Genomic DNA, 18,874 nt, shown 5'->3' with positions numbered 1-18,874 from the left:
CCGGGTCTGTTTGTTGCACAAGTGCTAATGTCATGGGCCATGCACACTCTTGACGCTGTGCCATACTGGCATTGGGAGTGTAACCAGCACAGCACAATGATTTTCACCCAGGTTTTGCAGTATTAGCAAATTATTGTTGACCAGTGGCAATCGAACACCAAATTTGAAACTCTTTATTCTTAAAAGTGACACATTTCTCTTTTCAGGTCTCTGCTCCTTTTGAAAGACACAAATGAATCCTTCGGGCACCTGGGCAGGCTGCAGATCGGCACATTTCTGAATCTCAAATCAGTCACCTAACTGTACAAGTTCATTGTATTATGGCAGTAATAGAGCTAGCTCAGATTTCTTTCAGCTTCATCCATTCTAGGAAATCTCCCTATTCATGGAGTAGCTTAAAATTCACTTTAGCTGTTGAACTATTTCTAAAGTTCCCACAGAAATAATTATGTAGAATAATAATAATTAATAAATACTTAATCATTAATAATATGCTCATATCTTGCCACTACAAGTGGAATTTCCCAAACACTTCAATTTTAAATGATTTTAAATGAGTACGAGTAATGAGGCATAAAAGTCAGAAATGGTTACAAGAAAAATAGAGATAAAATGTTTACTGTTGCCTTACTTAAGAAGCTACATTAGATTCAAAGTCAAGTCCTCTCACCACATGCTTCAGCAGTCTCACTGACCAGACTTCTTAGGTCAGGACCCCTTCTCCCAAGAATCCAGCAAATGCTTCCTTTGTCTTGTCGCTTCAGGTGCGGTGAATGTGATGGGCATGGAGAGGGGGTGGACATGGCTTGTGGTGTTTATTCCTCCTTTTTATAATATCAGTCTCTCTCTTGGAAAATATTTCCAGCTGAGATCCTGGAGACAAAAAGTCTATCAAGATCTTATGTTTTGTCCTGTGTTGGGATTTTGTGGTTCCCAATGAGTCAGATGCTGGGCAGAATCAAGGGACTTCGATTCAATGTGATGCGATTCAATTCAACAAGGCTTTATTCAATGTGCACAAAGAGAGAGCCCCTGGTACAAAAATCAGGCAGAGTCCCTCCAGCAAGGAGCCCCTCCCATTGTTATTTTATAGCACATGGCACTTACATAACAAGTTACATAACACAAACCTCTAACCAATCAGATTTAACATTTCTGTATATGGATTTGTTCATCACATGCTTATACTTCTTCACTCCACATGTTGAGCTCACCCCCTCCCCCTGACCTCTCTAGAATGTTCCTAGAGTGGTGAGCCACAGCATGCTTCCCTATGCATAAGCACCCTGCAAACCACATCTTATCCAAAATGAACACAAGCAAACCCTTCAGCTCCCCCATTTGGTTTTGGGGCTAAGAACAATTCTTAGACCTCACTAACACCACTTCCGTGTATTTATTAGAGCAATGATTAACTTTATCAACACTTAATTTACTACAATTTTGAGAACAGAATTAAATAATACATAATGATATCTACAATAAAAATAATAATAACTCCCCATACCCACTGCGAGAACACAACCAAATCCATCCCCATGGAATCTTTGTTTCCACAATAGCAAACCCTTCTATCCACTGAATTACTATAATTGCCCTACCAATATTTTCTAAAAGGCTTAACACAATAGGAAGAATGAGATGTTTAAGCAAGGCTTGCCTGCCAAAGTTAATCATCCAAATCCACACCAGACAGTGGAGTCCTTCGTCACTGCTATATCATCCACTAAATCAAACATTACATGCACCAGTAAGTCAGGTCTCAACATTTGAGATAAGGCTTGTCCTGACTTCAGGTTTCCCATACACAAAACCCATCCTCCCAGGATGGAATATTGGTCCCATGGGAAAGCTATATAGTTATCTCCGGCCCTTATTTTACACAGGTGTCTGTGACATGAGAATGGGAGTGGGTGCACTGGCTGAGCCTCCAATTCAGGAGCCCAACCCACAGGAATTAACACCCCTCCAAGGTTGGAATGATCATCCCAACATGCCCTGTTATCAATAGAGACCACTCCCCTGCCACCATCCAAGGTATTCAGTCTTTGAGAACTGCAGCTCTCACCCAACAAGGCACCTGTGACACGAGCAAGTGGCCTATCAGGGCTGCAACTTTCATGTTGAACACCAGGATGATAACATGCCAGGATGATAACAATTTTTCCACACGCCTAGACCAATGCTTGCTTATACATTTTAGTAGTTTTTAATAGATGGCTGAGTACAACAGTGAGGACCTGACCAACTGTGTTGCTGAGTTAAGGTAATATCTAACTTGATTAGACATGAGCCTGACTCTCACCACAATAAACTGTCATTCCTGCTACTAACAAATTTTCAACCCAGTCCCTATTATTAGATTTGATAGCTTGAGTAATGGCATTTACAACTGATCCAGTGGCTCCTCCCCAGGTGATTACATCAATAAAACACTGAAAGCCACTGCAGCATTATTAAGATGAGATGTCTTAAAAAAACTTTCAAGTTTCAGAAACCACTCAAAACAATTAGTAGACCACAAAAATTCCTACATCAATTTTAAACTGGTGAAAACACTTAACAATATTAAGAATGACTTTCCAGGAGTCCATAGAGTAAACAGGGATTATTGTGCCCCATGTTGAGTCTCACCCTTGTATACTTTTACATGTGACAGGTGCACCCAAACTGGAATTCCAGTGACCTGGGCTGCTGAAGGAGTTACCAAGAGAACCATGTGAGGCCCAGTCCAGGCTGGTTCAAAGATTCGTTTTCTATAGGCTTTCACCATCACCTGATCACCAGGCTGCACCTCACACATATCCTCTTCGCCAGCCTTTGGGTCTGGTTCAGTTCGGGGGTCCTGTGAGACACACTGAGATAGCAATTTGCAGTATTCAACAAGCTGGTCACCCATGACATACAATTCCCCCCCCTCTAATGCACAGATTTCCTGGCATCCTCATCGCCCGCCCTGTCAGCATTTTAAAAGGTGATAAGGAATGTGGATTAGTAGGACTGGCTCTCATAGACATGAGAACCACTTGTAGGTTGGTGACCCAGTCTTTCCCTGTAAAATGGGTACCTTGGTCACTATCAATGAAGCATGGAAGTCCCCATCGGGGAATTATTTCGGTCATCAATATTTTAGCTACATCAAACACAGTGGCCTTGGCCACTGGGAAAGCTTCTACCCACTTAGTAAAGTGATCCATGATCACCAGAACATATTCTTTTCCTCTGCACCATGGCAGGGGCCCAATTAATTCTATTTGTAACTGCGTGAAGGGTTGTGTTGGTCTTGGCTGATGTTGCATTCTCATTTTCACTGTGGGAACAGAATTATATTGAGCACACGTTACACACCTCCTCACATAATCATGCACATTTGCATTAAGCTTAAGATACCATCAGGTGTTCAACATCCGGTGGATCACCCTCTGTGCTCCATCATGTCCCAACATGTGATACACTTGTACCATAGTTCCCATCAGCACATTTGGTAACACTAATGTGTTCCCTGGACCTCTCCAAGTGTTATCATCACACAGTTTGCCCCCACTATCCATCCATAACCACTTCTCTGGCCTTGGTGCAGCACGTTGGATGTCCTGTAATTCAAAAAAGTTTGGTGTTTTTATGAGAGGCTGTGTTGCTGCAATCAGTTGCGTCTCTTTACCTTCCACTGCTGCTTGTTTAGCTAGTTTGTCTGCTCTTTGGTTCCCCTTGCTATGAGGGTCTGTCCCTTTTGTGTGGGCCCTCACTTTTATCACTGCTACTTCGGTAGGTTTCTGCATGGCTTCATGAAGTTTCTCCACTATCCCCCCATTTTGTATTGGGGATCCTGTACTCGTCAGGAATCCCCAATTTACCCACAAGTTAATATAATCATGTATAGCCCCAAACGCATATTTAGAATCAGTATATATGTTTACAGCATGACCTTCCACAGCTTCACATGCTGCAACTAATGCCTGTAGTTCTGCTACTTGTGCCGATGCTCCAGGTAAACTGCCATGCGCCACCAGCTGCCCATCTTGAGTACAAATGGCCCATCCTGTGTGTTGCTTGCCGTCCACGTAGAAGGAAGAACAATCCACGTATAGGCAAGGGGCACCAGGTATTTCAGTTTCTTTTACCAATGGAAGGTCCATGGGCTCTTCCTTAAGGCAACAATGATGCGGGTGTCCCTCATCTGGGGTAGGCATGAGGGTGGCAGGGTTTAGCAATGACGCTCGTTGCAGATGTACCGAAGGCATTAGCAAGCTTGTTTTCCATCGAGTCCATCTTGCCACATGGATTGCCGAAGATTTCTTTCCTGATAAAATAGCAAGGACAGCGTGAGGCACGACAATATTTACATCCTGTGCACCAATAAGTGGTGAGGCCTGAATTAGGGTCATAGAAGCTCCTTCCACTGCCTGGAGGCATGGTGACATTGCTTGAGCGACAGCATCTAGTTTAGTAGAGTAGTATGCTACTGGGCACTGTTTGTCCCCATGTTTTTGCATTAACACTGCTGCCATATGTCCCTCACTGACATGCGTGTACAATGTAAAGGGCATTAATGGATTAGGAAGTCCCAACCCTGGGGCAGTACTTAGCCTCTGCTTCAATGTGGTAAATGCCTGTTCACATACAAGTGTCCATTCAATTGCATCATGTTGTCCGCCAGCACCCTTCAGTAGATTATTAAAGGGCTGGACAATCTTTGAATAATTTGGGATTTGAGTTCGGCAGAAATTGAATAGCCCCAACACTTTTCTAACTCCCCTGACCGTAACTGGTCGTGGGCATGCATTAATAGCCTCAATGCAGGCAACAGTTAAATGCTTGTACCCCTTGGATATTAGATACCCCAGATATGATACTTCCTTCTTTGCAATCTGAGCCTTTCTAGCATTACATTTTACCCCACTGTCTGCCAAGTGCTGCAGGATCTCTTCTAAGTCTTTCATGTGTGTTTGGCAATCTGGTGAGGAGATAAGAAGATCATCAGCATACTGTATAACACAAGAAGCCATGTCTGGCAGCTTTGCCAGCACATCAGCTAACGCTCTATGAAACAAAGTAGGTGAGTTATAAAAACCCTGGCTTAGGCGAGTAAAGGTATATTGCTTCCCTTTAACAGCAAATGCAAACCAAAATTGACTGTCAGGGTGCACAGGAACAGACCAAAAGCCATCGCTAATGTCCAAGGCTGAAAACACTATGTGATCATCAAAAGCATGTAAGCCTCCCTCTACCATCCACTCCTGTACCTTTTCCCAGAAGGGTAGGTTTGGGTTATTAAGCTGCAAGGATGGCAATTCTTTTAACATGCTCTGCAAGTCAAATGGACTCATAGGAGTGTGCTCTAGGCGACTAACAGTAGCAGGGTCCCCTTCCCCTTTATTAGGATTAGTGTGCACTCTCACCGGAGCCATGGAACTAGACTGATATCCCCATGTTCCACATACAGGGTCCAAAGGTGCTGAGGGACAAGATCTCTTTCCCTGCAAGTCTGCTTCTTTATACTTTTTTGCTTCTGCTTGCAGTTTTTCTACCTCTGCTTCTAACTCTCCCACCCTTCCTTTTAGCATATCACACTTTCCAACCAGTTGTTCATAATCAACAATTAAACACATACCAGCCATTTTATCCTTCTTTATTCCAGTCATACAGCCAAAATATCTCCACAGGAAAACTAATAAACTTACTGCTACAATAGTTATCAAATCACTAACCATATACTCTTCATATTGTGGATCACTATATCCCTTCATCTTTCCCCTTTTTTTTAAACCTAAATATCCTCCAATCTCCAAACTTTTAAATACAATTCTGTTTACAGACTAATAACAATTTATTCAAATCAAACACTTCAGACTGAAATGCCCAATCAGCAGATTAATCCTTTTTCCAAATTATTTGATCTGCACAGTTACAATTTCCAATTAGGAGATCTGGGCTAGCCAACACATTACCTAGAGGTACTTATGGCTATACCTGCCCCTACACTAACTGTTGGACCTTATAGGCCTCTTTGATTTCCCACTTCAACAACACTTAGTCAGAGGAACTTACAGCTTAACCAGCCCCCACAATAAGTACAATGTCTTAAGACTGCAACAAACCCCTCAATTCCCCAACAGCAAGACTTGCTTACTACAAAAGGTATGAGAGTCACCAGTCAGGTCAGAGACACACAACCAAATAAAAAATGAACAAACTTACCTTCTAATTTGATTGTAGGTCGTGATCCTGAAGGATATTTCTCACCCTGCTCGCTGCGCCAAGAAACTGTTGGGATTTTGTGGTTCCCAATGAGTCAGATGCTGGGCAGAATCAAGGGACTTCGATTCGATGTGACGTGATGCAATTCAATTCAACAAGGCTTTATTCAATGTGCACAAAGAGAGAACCCTTGGTACAAAAATCAGGCAGAGTCCCTCCAGCAAGGAGCCCCTCCCATTGTTATTTTATAGCACATGGCACTTACGTAACAAGTTACATTACACAAACCTCTAACCAATCAGATTTAACATTTCTATATATGGATTTGTTCATCACATGCTTATACTTCTTCACTCCACATGTTGAGCTCACCCCCTCCCCCTGACCTCTCTAGAATGTTCCTAGGGTGGTGAGCCACAGCATGCTTCCCTATGCATAAGCACCCTGCAAACCACATCTTATCCAAAATGAACACAAGCAAACCCTTCACCTGCAACTTGGTGAAATGTACTGTAATACTGGCAAACGTAATTAACATTTAGAAAAATATTTGGTGTACATCTTATGTAAAATTGCTTCATATTTAGGGTGACCAGATCACCAAAGACAAATATCGGGACGCGGGGGGGGCGGAGGGGGGGGGGTGACGTGGCGGGGGGCGGGGCCAAAAAAAAAAAACCCTTCCTCCGCAAGCGCTGGAGGGAGGCCCGGGAGACTCAGGGGAAGCGCGGGGCCGGGGTGAGTAACAGTCCGGCCTGGCCGCGAGCAGGACTCAGTCGGGTGGTTGGGCGAGGAGGGGGGGCAGCCCGCGGGGCCAGGCGGCGGCTGTTGTTGTCCCCCCAGCCAGCGGGACTCGGGAGCAGCCGCTGCTGCAGCTCCCACTGCCGCGGGGGGAGGAAGCGGCCATGGCGCTCCGCGGCTGCAGCTCTGGCGCCCCCGAACCCCCCGAGCCGGGGCCTGCTGCGGGGACCCAGCAGCGCGCACGCTGGGTCCAGCCCCTGGCCGGCGTCTGGGCTGCTGCCCAGCTGGTGTTATCCCGCGGCGGCCCCGGAGTGGGGGCAGCAGGCCCCAGCCCCCCCGTCCCGCAGGGGAACGAATGGGGCTGGGCGGCCGATGCCTCCGCCCTGGGGCCGCCGCGGGATAGCACCAGCTGGGCAGCAGCCCAGACGCGACTGGCCAGGGGCTGGGCCCAGCGTGCGCGTTGCTGGGTCCCCGCAGCAGGCCCCGGCTCGGGGGGTTCGGAGGCGCCGCAGCCGTGGAGCGCCATGGCCGCTTCCTCCCCCCGCGGCAGTGGGAGCTGCAGCAGCGGCTGCTCCCGAGTCCCGCTGGCCGGGGGGACAACAACAGCCGCCGCCTGGCCCCGCGGGCCGCCCCCCTCCTCGCCCTACCGCCCGACTGAGTCCTGCTCGCGGCCAGGCCGGACTGTTACTCACCCCGGCCCCGCGCTTCCTCTGAGTCTCCCGGGCCTCCCTCCAGCGCTTGCGGAGGGAGGGGGAGGAATGGTGAGCCCGGGGAAGAGGCGGGGATTCGGGGAGGGAGCCAATCGGGGGAGGAGGGGGCGGAGTCGGGGCGGGGGGGGTGCGAGCACTTCCGGGCTCTAGGCTCCGGGGCATTTCCTTGTTTGTCCGGTTGTCCCGACCGCATGTCGGTCGGGACGCGGGACAAACAAGGAAATATCGGGACGGTCCCGATAAAATCGAGACGTCTGGTCACCCTATTCATATTGCAAGGAAAGAGACATCTGTAAGACATATTTAAGAGTCTGCAAATATACCAGCAACTTCTTCTTTAAAAGAAGCCACCCCCTGATAAATTTTTGACAACATGAAAATTCAAAGTTAAAATTCCACTTTAAAAAGCATCAAATAGAAATTATGGGAAAGCACAGGCTGGCCCAGGCAATGTTGATTCTTTCCCTCTAGGATAGCCAGCCTCAATCAGCCCTTCTAATCATAAAGAAGAGATTGTCCTTTTTACATTTTGTGGGTGAAGAATTGAAAATATTAACCACAGAATATTGTTTTTTATATCCTGGTCCATGTATGTCTCATATTAAGAGTGATGCTTTGTCATGCTCTGATGGGTTGGATCACAGAAACCCCCTTGGGACTGCCAACTGATGTGCTGAGACTATCCCTAAGCCCATTTTCCCTGCCAGCTTGGGACTCCAGTACCTTGCCTTGATACCAGTCAGCTCTGTGTTCTTGGGGAACCAGGGTGCAGTAACCAGCCTGACTCATGAAAGACCCCCCCCCCCCAGACTCTGCTTAAACCAAAACCCATCAGAGGAAAAAATTTGCAGAGAGCGGTGAAGGGCATTGGGAGACACACCAGACCCCTCCTGACAAGAGTGACAAGATTAAGACATCTCCATTAGCATACAGAATGAAGAACAGAGACAACTCCCCTAGCCTCATCTGCATGAAAGATGGGGCAGGGAAACATCTCAATTTGCATACGGAATGGAGAACACAGAACCGCACTAAACTCTGGAACCAGAAAAAGCAGAAAAGTACTGCATCATGGGAATCTCTGCTCCAGATGCTAATGAACCTACGCCTGCACAACCCAGCTCAGCAATTATCAGACCAATTCTAGTAATGAATCCTTGATTGATATCTGAATACTGAAACAGCCTAGTTGCATTGTGAGCTCCCTGGAAGAAAACACCACCCATAGCCCAGAGTGATCAGATCCTATTGTCTAGCCTAAAGAAACACCTTGAGTCATCAGTTTACCCATAAACAAATCTAGTGTTCTCCCTTGAACCATTGTATTTTCTCTACAAAAATCGCTACTCACCCTCTAGTCAGGGTTCTGATGCTTAGATCCAAACTATGCATGAGTTCCACTGGGACTCCATATTCTCCTGATTGATCATGCTGGGGACTCTGCCTGTCTCCTGCCCTCAGCTACCACCATAACCCGGGAACCGCGACTAGTTCAAGCTTCAGGGAGTGGTGAGATCCCCTTCTCTCTCTCTCTCTCTGTTTTCCTTTCTACCTTAGGTATTAACCTTTAATAATGTATGTTTTGTTGGTTTAGCCCTCCTTGTGTAGTTATCACTATTATTCAATAAATAACTTTTATGGTTAAGTTGGTTGCTTCCCTCTCGCTTGCTGAACTCTACTCTTTTGTGTTTTTAGCTTCCCCCATTCACTCTACAGCAACACTTCTTCTACCTAAGCTAAAGATCTCTGCAGCGCCCAAAATACTGTGGGGTTTGCTCATCAAGTAGGTTACTATCAGTACAATTGTGATGTGAGAGTGGGATAGGGACGTGCTGAATCTTGGACGCGTAAGGGTAACAGCTTGAAAGTGCTGCTTGACCCAGTCCATGGAGCCCAAGGGCATATAAGGAGAGGCAGCTTGAAAGTGCTGCTTCCTCCAGCCCAGTGAGTCCAAAGACATATAAGGGGTCAGCTTGACAGTGCTGATTGACCCAGTCCGCTCAGACTTGCTCTGTTAATGTATGTGTGGATGTGGGTGTGTTCATCCGGTTCTGGGGCTGCAGGACCTAGGGAACCTAGGTCCTGCAGGATAGCTCCATTGGGAGGGGACTTGCAGAAGGGAGAAGTAGAGCTCCGTATAAAAACACAAGTGACACAAGCAGTACATTGATAGAATTACAGAATACCATGGCCTCCCCCCAGAAGAGTAACCCAAATAAATGAGCATACCCCAAAGTAATGGGCAAAGCTGGTAAAAGCCTTGTTTGAGCCAGACACGCTTGCCTGCTGCAAACACAGACCCAGGTCTGAACCATGTCCCCTAAAAGCTGCAGCCTTAACTGAAAACAGCTTAAGAAGTGTTCCTGTCTCCAACACCCAGGTACCCAGTTCCCAGTGGGGTCCAAACCCCAAATAAATCTGTTGTACTCTGTATAAAGCTTGTACAGGATAAACTCATAAAATGTTCGCCCTCTATAACACTGATAGAGAGATATGCACAGCTGTTTGCCCCCTCCCCCCCCCCAGGTATTAATACATACTTTGGGTTAATTAATAAGTAAAAAGTGGTAAATCTCTCCCTGGGTAAGTACACTCTGATGGAAGAGGAATCTAGTGTGGCCGTGATAAAATCTATACATTGTGAGAGTTTTAGGGTAGACTTTCCCACACTGAGGTGGAGACCCAGAGAATGATTGGCAACGTGAAAATAAGCATTCTGAAGTTCGAGGGAAACAAACCAATCTCGTGGATCCGAGAGGGAATTATTGTTGCTAGGGTTACCATTCTGAACTGTTGAAAGCGGACAAAAGTGTTTAAAGTCCTGAGGTCCAGAATTGGTCTTCCCCTCTTTCTCTCCCCCCATTTTTCTTAGGGACCAAGAAGTAACAAGAATAACACCCTTTTCGGATGAAGTCCAGTAGAACGGGTTCAATCACCTCAGCGTTAGGAGGGATTGTACCTCCTGTTTCAAGAGATCCTTGTGAGAAGGGTCCCTGAAGAGGGACAGGGAGGAGGTGGAGGGGGTGGTAAGAGCTGAATTGGATGGAATAGCCTGTGGAAAACAGCGTCAGGAACCATCTGTCTGAGGTGATGAGCTCCTAGGAAGGTAGAAAATGGGAAAGATGATCTTCATACAGGTGAAAGCAGGGCACTGGTACAACATAAGATCTGGAGCAGGTAGTTTGTGACCCTTGACTAGGGGGTCAAAATTGACATTTTGAGGCTGTTGGTGGTTGTGAGGTTCCTGAAGAGATGGGTCCTTTCTTAGGGAGTCTGGGTTTTCTCCTGGTTGCACAGCTGGTAGTGGACCAGAAGAGATCATTGAGCCATCTGCAGTCTTCTGTATTTTCCTTTTGCTTCAGGTGTATAACTGTCCAGAGGTTGTAGTGTCTTGGAGGGAACTAAACATAAGAACATAAGAACATAAGAATGGCCATACCGGGTCAGACCATAGGTCCATCTAGCCCAGTATCCTGTCTACCGACAGTAGCCAATACCAGGTGCCCCAGAGGGAGTGGACCAACAGGCAATGATCAAGTGATCTCTCTCCTGCCATCCATCTCCATCCTCTGACAAACAGAGGCTAGGGACACCATTCCTTACCCATTCTGGCTAATAGCCATTAATGGACTTCACCACCATGAATGTATCCAGTTCTCTTTTAAACGCTGTTATAGTCCTAGCCTTCACAACCTCCTCAGGTAAGGAGTTCCACAAGTTGACTGTGCGCTGAGTGAAGAAGAACTTCCTTGTATTTGTTTTAAACCTGCTGCCCATTAATTTCATTTGGTGACCCCTAGTTCTTCTATTATGGGAATAAGTAAATAACTTTTCCTTATCCACTTTCTCCACATCACTCATGATTTTATATACCTCTATCATATCCCCTCTTAGTCTCCTCTTTTCCAAGCTGAAGAGTCCTAACCTCTTTAATCTCTCCTCGTATGGGACCCGTTCCAAATCCCTAATCATTTTAGTTGCCCTTTTCTGAACCTTTTCTAGTGCCAGTATATCTTTTTTTAGATGAGGAGACCACATCTGTACGCAGTATTCGAGATGTGGGCGTAACATCGATTTATATAAGGGCAATAATATATTCTCAGTCTTATTCTCTATCCCCTTTTTAGTGATCCCTAACATCCTGTTTGCTTTTTTGACCGCCTCTGCACACTGCACGGACATCTTCAGAGAACTATCCACGATGTCTCCAAGATCTTTTTCCTGACTCGTTGTAGCTAAATTAGCCCCCATCATATTGTATGTATAGTTGGGGTTATTTTTTCCAATGTGCATTACTTTACATTTATCCACATTAAATTTCATTTGCCATTTTGTTGCCCAATCACTTAGTTTTGTGAGATCTTTTTGAAGTTCATCACAGTCTGCTTTGCTCTTAACTATCTTGAGCAGTTTAGTATCATCTGCAAACTTTGCCACCTCACTGTTTACCCCTTTCTACAGATCATTTATAAATAAATTGAATAGGATTGGTCCAAGGACTGACCCTTGGGGAACACCACTAGTTATCCTTCTCCATTCTGAGAATTTACCATTAATTCCTACAAAGGTTCCCGGTCTTTTAACCAGTTCTCAATCCACGAAAGGACCTTCCCTTTTATCCCTTGACAACTTAATTTACATAAGAGCCTTTGGTGAGGGACCTTGTCAAAGGCTTTCTGGAAATCTAAGTACACTATGTCCACTGGATCCCCCTTGTCCACATGTTTGTTGACCCCTTCAAAGAACTCTAATAGATTAGTAAGACACGATTTCCCTTTACAGAAGCCATGTTGACTATTGCTCAACAGTTTATGTTCTTCTATGTGTCTGACAATTTTATTCTTTACTATTGTTTCGACTAATTTGCCTGGTACCGACGTTAGACTTACCAGTCTGTAATTGCCGGGATCACCTCTAGAGCCCTTTTTAAATATTGGCGTTACATTAGCTAACTTCCAGCAAACGACTTGGGTCCCTCAAAAGGAAGGTCCTCAACAGTATTTTATATCTCCCGGTGGGGGGGGGGGGGTTTGGAGTACAGATACTCCCCGACTTATGCAATCGTTCCATTCCGGAACGTCTTGCATAAGTTGCAAACGTATACCCGACCATTATGCAAAAAAAAAAAAAAAAAAACAACCCCACAACCACCCTCCAACTTTTTTTTTTTTAAGTGCGGATTTGTGTAACTCGGGTCTTGCGTAACCCGGGGAGCATCTGTACTGCCGCCAGGAGACATGGCCCATAGGCATTTCTACTCTGGTTTGATTATCTCCCACCACGTTTTGTCTTTCAGTTTCTTGATTGCAACTTGTGCTTCTGACATCTCTATTGGACCAATGCTAATATCAAGTTGATAAGATTGGCATGTAGGTCTGTCATGCCAATCTGTTTCTTTTTCTGTTTCTAGCTATGCCAATCTGTTTCTTTTTTCCTACCTCAGTTGTAAGCATTTCTCAATCTTGGATTTTTATTGGCCCATTTCCTGTTTTGAAGTTTCCACACACTATTTTACTGACTTTACTGACTCTTTGGTTTCCTAGAAGAGCAGAAGCTTCAGCTTCAGCTGCCCGGTCTGCAGCACATCTCCATTAATCTTTCCTTGCATTGCTTTTTGCTGCTTTGTCTGCATTCTTGTTCCATTTTTCTTTATCCACTATTTCCTTGGTCTTAGCATTCAGAGTTCCTTTCAGTGCTTTTCAGTTTGTGATCCACTATATCCACCAGATCCTTTTCAGTAGTACTGCTACTTAGCCAGTTATTCCTCATTTTGTAGTGTGCTTTTGATTTTTTTCCCCTTCCAAAACTAAGTAGTTTGGATTTATCTTTATTGAATTTCATCTTGATGAATTCAGACCAATTCATCAAGATAGTTTTGAATTCTAATCCTGTCCTCCAGTGTGCTGGCATCCCCACCCAGCTTGGTGTCAACTGCACATTTTATAAGCAGACTCTCCACTCCATTATCCAAGTCATAATGAAAATATTGAACAGTCCTGGACCCACGATTTATTTCTGTGGAACCCCACTAGAAGGCCCTTCGCATTCGATAGCCAACCATTGATAACCACTCTTTAAATGCAGTCTTTCAATCAGTTATGCGCCCATCTGGAAGTAATTTCATCTAGATCATATTTCTGTAGTTTGCTTATGAGAATGTCATGTGGGACTGAATCAAAAGCCTTACTAAAATCAAGATATATCCTGTCTACTGCTTCTCCCCTATCCCCATGACCAGTAACCCATCAAAGAAGGAAATTAGGTTGGTTTGACATGATTTCTGCTTGACAAATCCATGCTGGCTATTACCTATAACCCTATCATCTCTCAGGTGCTTACATATTGATTCTTTAATAATTTGTTCTAATATCTTTTCAGGTATTGAAGTTAGGCGGAATGGTCTATAATTCCCTGGGTCATCTTTGTTCCCCCTTTTAAAGACAGGTACCATTGTTCCTTCTTCTGTCATCTGGGACACAGGGCTGGCTCTGGCTTTTTGGCCGCCCCAAGCAAAAAAAAAAAAAAAAAACCCTGCGGCACTGCAGATGTGCCCTGGCTACCGGGGGGGGAGGGAGAGGAAGCAGGGGGGAGAGAGAAGGGGGGCGGCCAGGGCTTCAGCGGGGCACTGCCAGGCAGCCCCTCCTGCTGCGCCGCCTGCTGCCTTCTGTGTGGGCTCCGCGCCGCTCCGGTCGGCTGGGAGGGAAGGACCTGGACTGTCCTGCCGGGCTTGCTGCAGGGTGCTCCCGTCCTCTGTGCCGCCGCCCCCTACAGGGCAGCCAGAGCGGAACAACAACAAAAAAGCGATCGTGCCGCCCTAGGATTGGGCGGAATGCTGCCTCGTACAATCTGCCACCCCAAGCACGAGCTTGCTCAGCTGGTGCCTGGAGCCGGCCCTGCTGGGACCTCAACTGTCCTCCATGAGTTGAAGATAATTGCTAACCGTTTCAAGATTGGATCAGCTAGTTTGTTAAGTACATTAGGATGAATTTCATCAGGCCCTGCTGACTTGAATACATCTAACAGATCTGAACTTCCTTTAACCTGTTCTTTCCCTATTTTGGCTTATGTTCCTTCCTCCTTGTTGTTAATATTAATTGTGCTGAGTATCTGGTCACCATTAACTTTTTTAGTGAAGACTGAAGAAAAATAAGCATTAAACATCTTAGTCTTCTTCACGTCATCAGTTATTAGCTGTCCTTCCCTGCTAAGTAGAGGACCTGCACTTTCCTTCGTCTTTCTCTTGATCTTAATGTATTTATAGAATCACTTTTTCTTGTCTTCTATATCTCTTGCTAGGTGTCACTCATTTTATGCTTTAGCCTTAGATTTTGTCCCTACATGCTTCTGCTATTCTTCTGTACTCCTCCTTAGCAATTTGTCCATCTTTCCACTTTTTGTAGGATTCTTTTTTGATTTTCTGGTCATTAATGAGCTCCTAATGGAGCCATATTGACCTCCTACTATTCTACCTATCTTTCTTTACAGTGGGATAATATTCAGTTGTGCCTTTAATAACTTTTCCCTTAGACTGTCTCTCCATCAGACCTTAACTACCAGTTCTCTGAGTTGGTTAAAGTCTGCTTTTTTAAAGTCTATTCTCATTATTCTGCTGCTGTTGTCCTTTCCTTTTCTTACAGACACAAAATCTACCAAAATTACCCTTTCCACTTTTAGATTCGCAAACAGTCCACCCTGTGGGGCTGCTGTTGTCCTTTCCTTTTCTTACAGACACAAAATCTACCAAAATTGCCCTTTCCACTTTTAGATTCGCTAACAGTTCCACCCTGTGGGTCAGAACCAAGTCTGAAATGGCTGCCTTCCTGGTTACTTTCTCCACTCTCTGAAACAAAAACTTGTCCCCAATACATTCCAAGAAATTACTGGAAATTTTGTGTTTTACTATATTACTTTTCCATAAGATGTCTGGGTAATTTAAGTCCCCCATTTCTATCAGGACATTTGTTTTGGATACTTCTTTTATTTGTTATTAATTGTAGAAATGCCTATTCCACCTAGTCTTCCTGATTTGGAAGAAAAACTTAGGAGGCAGTTGTAGAACTTATTTTTATTTTTGTCACTAGGTTCCTCTGTCAGAGCATTGCACTGTATGATAGACATCTTTGGGAATTTGGTTTGGAATCTAACATATATGATACATTGGTTGACAGGTTGCCAGTTCTTAAGTGCTTTTTCCACAGAATCTGTCATAATGAGCAAGATTTGGAAGAAAAACTTAGGAGGCAGTTGTAGAACTTATTTTTATTTTTGTCACTAGGTTCCTCTGTCAAAGCATTGCACTGTATGATAGACATCTCTGGGAATTTGGTTTGGAATCTAACATATATGATACATTGGTTGACAGGTTACCAGTTCTTAAGTGCTTTTTCCACAGAATCTGTCATAATGAGCGCTAGTCCCTCTGAGTATACAGCGTTTTCTTTATTTATGGTTTGAGATGAAGCAATAGAAATAAAACATGATTAACAGGTGCAGTAAATAAGTGACTAAATAAGAAATTCCTTCATCTCGCCTTAGCTAAGGCAATGACATCACTGGTTGAAGGGTATAAAAATGTAAACTCTTAAAGGGTTCATTGCTAATATCTGCCTAAGCAAGTTGGAGCCGACCAATATGGGTTAAGCACTCTGGGTTTAGCCTATTGGTAAGTATCTTGATCAAATATTTATAAATGTTTTGTTTACTGTTTGGATGCCATAAATTGCTTATTATTAAGGCTTTTGAGGCATGATGAGAGAAATTGTATCAATACCATTCAACCTTTGTATTTAATAAAGGAATTTATGGTTAAATTAGTGTCGTGGTAATATCCTGCATAAATAAAAATTATTCCAACAGTAGCCCCATTGATGGCACCTCTTACACAGCATAAAGTTAAGTATGTACATAAACCTTTGCAGGATTGGAGTCTAAATGAGCTCTGCTCTCAGCTTCTACCTGATGCTTATAGTCAAACTATAAATAAGACTTTTCAGAACAAGGGCCGTAGTGTGCCTCCATCTGGAATGCTGGCTCTCTAGTGCTGCTTGTCACTGCTGTGTGTCTATGGCAAACTATAACAAGCTGCCATGTTCTATAATTTTTCAAACCTGTTTCTACTCCCTCCATTCCCCACACAAACATTGTGTGCACACCACACTGAATGGCTTTGTAACACTCATTCCAGCTTTAGGTCACTTGAAGGTTTAAACTAGTGTAAACGGTGGGTTCTCTTTAACTTGAAGTCTTTATATCATGATTTGAGGACTTCAGTAACACAGCCAGAGGTTAGGGGTCTATGACAGGAGTGGGTGGGTGAGGTTCTGTGGCCTGCAATGTGCAGATCAGACTAGATGATTATGATGGCCCCTTCTGCCCTCAAAGTCTATGAGTCTGAGAGATGATGCAGGCAGGTGCTTGGCCCACTTCCTGTTTGTGTTTCAAGGCATTTGGCACATTTAAGACCATATCCTGGCCAACTCAGGGTCAACCGTGGCAGTTTTGCGCTTCCCTTTTTTCACTCTCCCTGGTCCTTTTTCACTGGCACAGCAGTTGACACAGTCTGACTACACCGGGTCACTGAACTGAAAGCACAAAAGCTTAAGTTAGTGATCAAAGGTGTACAACTAGCTGAAAAGAAACACATTTTGGGAAAGTTTATACTACAGCTAGGAAGTATAATTCCCAATGTGGGTAGTCAGATACGCGCTAGCCTTGCTTGAGCTAGTACCAGTAGTATACCACTCGATAACATTCATCACCATGCATTTTTGGACAGGTTTCCACGCCCCGTTTAGGGCTTATATCCCGCCTTCCCACCCCATTTCCATTGGCGCTAAAGTTTGGCGCTGTCGGGCATTTTGCAAAAAAATGTGTGTGTGTGTGTGTTTGACTATGGGAAGTGTTGTGTGTGTTTGTGCTTGGGTACATTGAGAGAAAAAGGTTGAAAGAAGAGAGTGGGAGAGTTTAAAGATGAAAAAAGAAAGTTTGAGTAAAGTTTAGAGAAAAAAAGTAAATTTGAAAGAAGAGAGGTAAGTTATTCAAGAAAGGAGAGAGGATAGTAAAGGCACGTTATTCAAGAATAGAAAGAGAGGAGAAAATAAAGCAGTAAGAGAGTTTGTGTTACTGAACACATGCAGAGCGAAACATCCTACCCCAGCGACTGTCGGTAGTGAAATGATAGCTGTTCTGGGTGGCGAGCCTAGGGAACTAGCCCCTCCTTTCAGTGGACCAATCATCGGTTGTTTTACAGCTAGGTCACAGAATGCACTTGTTAAACCAATCCTGTAGTCCCAAGATTTTAAACAAGTGCCTTTTAGAAATGAACTACTGCATGGTGGGTTATTTGAAAAACTCTAACCAATGAGCATTTGGCCAAATGTATAAAAACACGTATTTTTGCGAGTGGGATTTTAAAACTGGGAGCCTAGACACAAAGACATGTCCATGTACAAGACGCCTACAGAAGCCAAGGAGCCGGAATTGCCCCTGGGTGCACCAGTACGTGTTCAGAAGAGAAGGCCTCTTTATGCTTATTTTGCTAACGAGAAAGGCTCATTGCCGAACCCTGTGTTTCATCATGAAATTGAACCCAAGAAAGAGGAAGACTTTATGGAGCCATGGCCATTTGTAAAAGAGGAAAAGGATCAAGTGCGGAAGAAAATTGTTGTCGGATTTGGAGAAAGCTGACTCAAAGGCAGAGGTAAGACTGTTTTTATAACAAATTAATGAAATATTACAAATGTTTTATAAATATTGATGGTTAAATATATATATATTTTTTTATAGGTAGGAATGGAAGAAGAGCCAGTATACGAGGACATAGCAACTGAGAGACCGTCGGAGGATAACGATGTCGAGAACCACCCGATAGACCCCGAGTCATGGAAAGACAGTGATGTTGTTACGGTAAAAGCAAGTGAAAGCTTTACCAGTTGTGAAAAAAATTATTACATTTATGCACTTAAAAATGATTTTTTTGTTTTTTGGACAGATAACCAAGCCGGGTCCGTACAAGATTACTGCTCTGGTGTGTGATAAGTGGTCGACAAGTGCAGAGCCAGAAGCACATGATGAGGTAAAAACAGCTTAAATTATTTGAAAGAAAAGAAATATATCTATGTAAGCCACTGGTTAAACGTTATTATACGGTTGTGCTTAATAATAGGTTGCTGAAACGATGATCGACGGAGCCCCCACCATCAGATGATTCAGAAACAAACGACACA

General features: G+C 44.3%; 1 protein-coding gene across 1 annotated transcript in view; it reads left to right on the top strand.

Annotated features, from left to right (window-relative positions):
• The window catches only part of LOC117877412 (NACHT, LRR and PYD domains-containing protein 3-like), a 44,747-nt gene extending 37,971 nt beyond the window's left edge, over positions 1–6,776 (top strand). The window contains exon 12 of the mRNA XM_034770527.1: positions 207–6,776. The gene's annotated coding sequence lies outside the window, so the exon portion shown is untranslated. The remainder of the gene's footprint in view (positions 1–206) is intronic.
• Positions 6,777–18,874: the final 12,098 nt, after the last annotated feature.

The sequence above is a fragment of the Trachemys scripta genome, chromosome 4, assembly GCF_013100865.1.
Source record: "Trachemys scripta elegans isolate TJP31775 chromosome 4, CAS_Tse_1.0, whole genome shotgun sequence".
Classification (NCBI taxonomy): Eukaryota; Metazoa; Chordata; order Testudines; family Emydidae; genus Trachemys; species Trachemys scripta.
The sequence above is the reverse complement of the archived record's forward strand: the minus strand, read 5'-3'. Positions and strand labels throughout refer to the sequence as shown.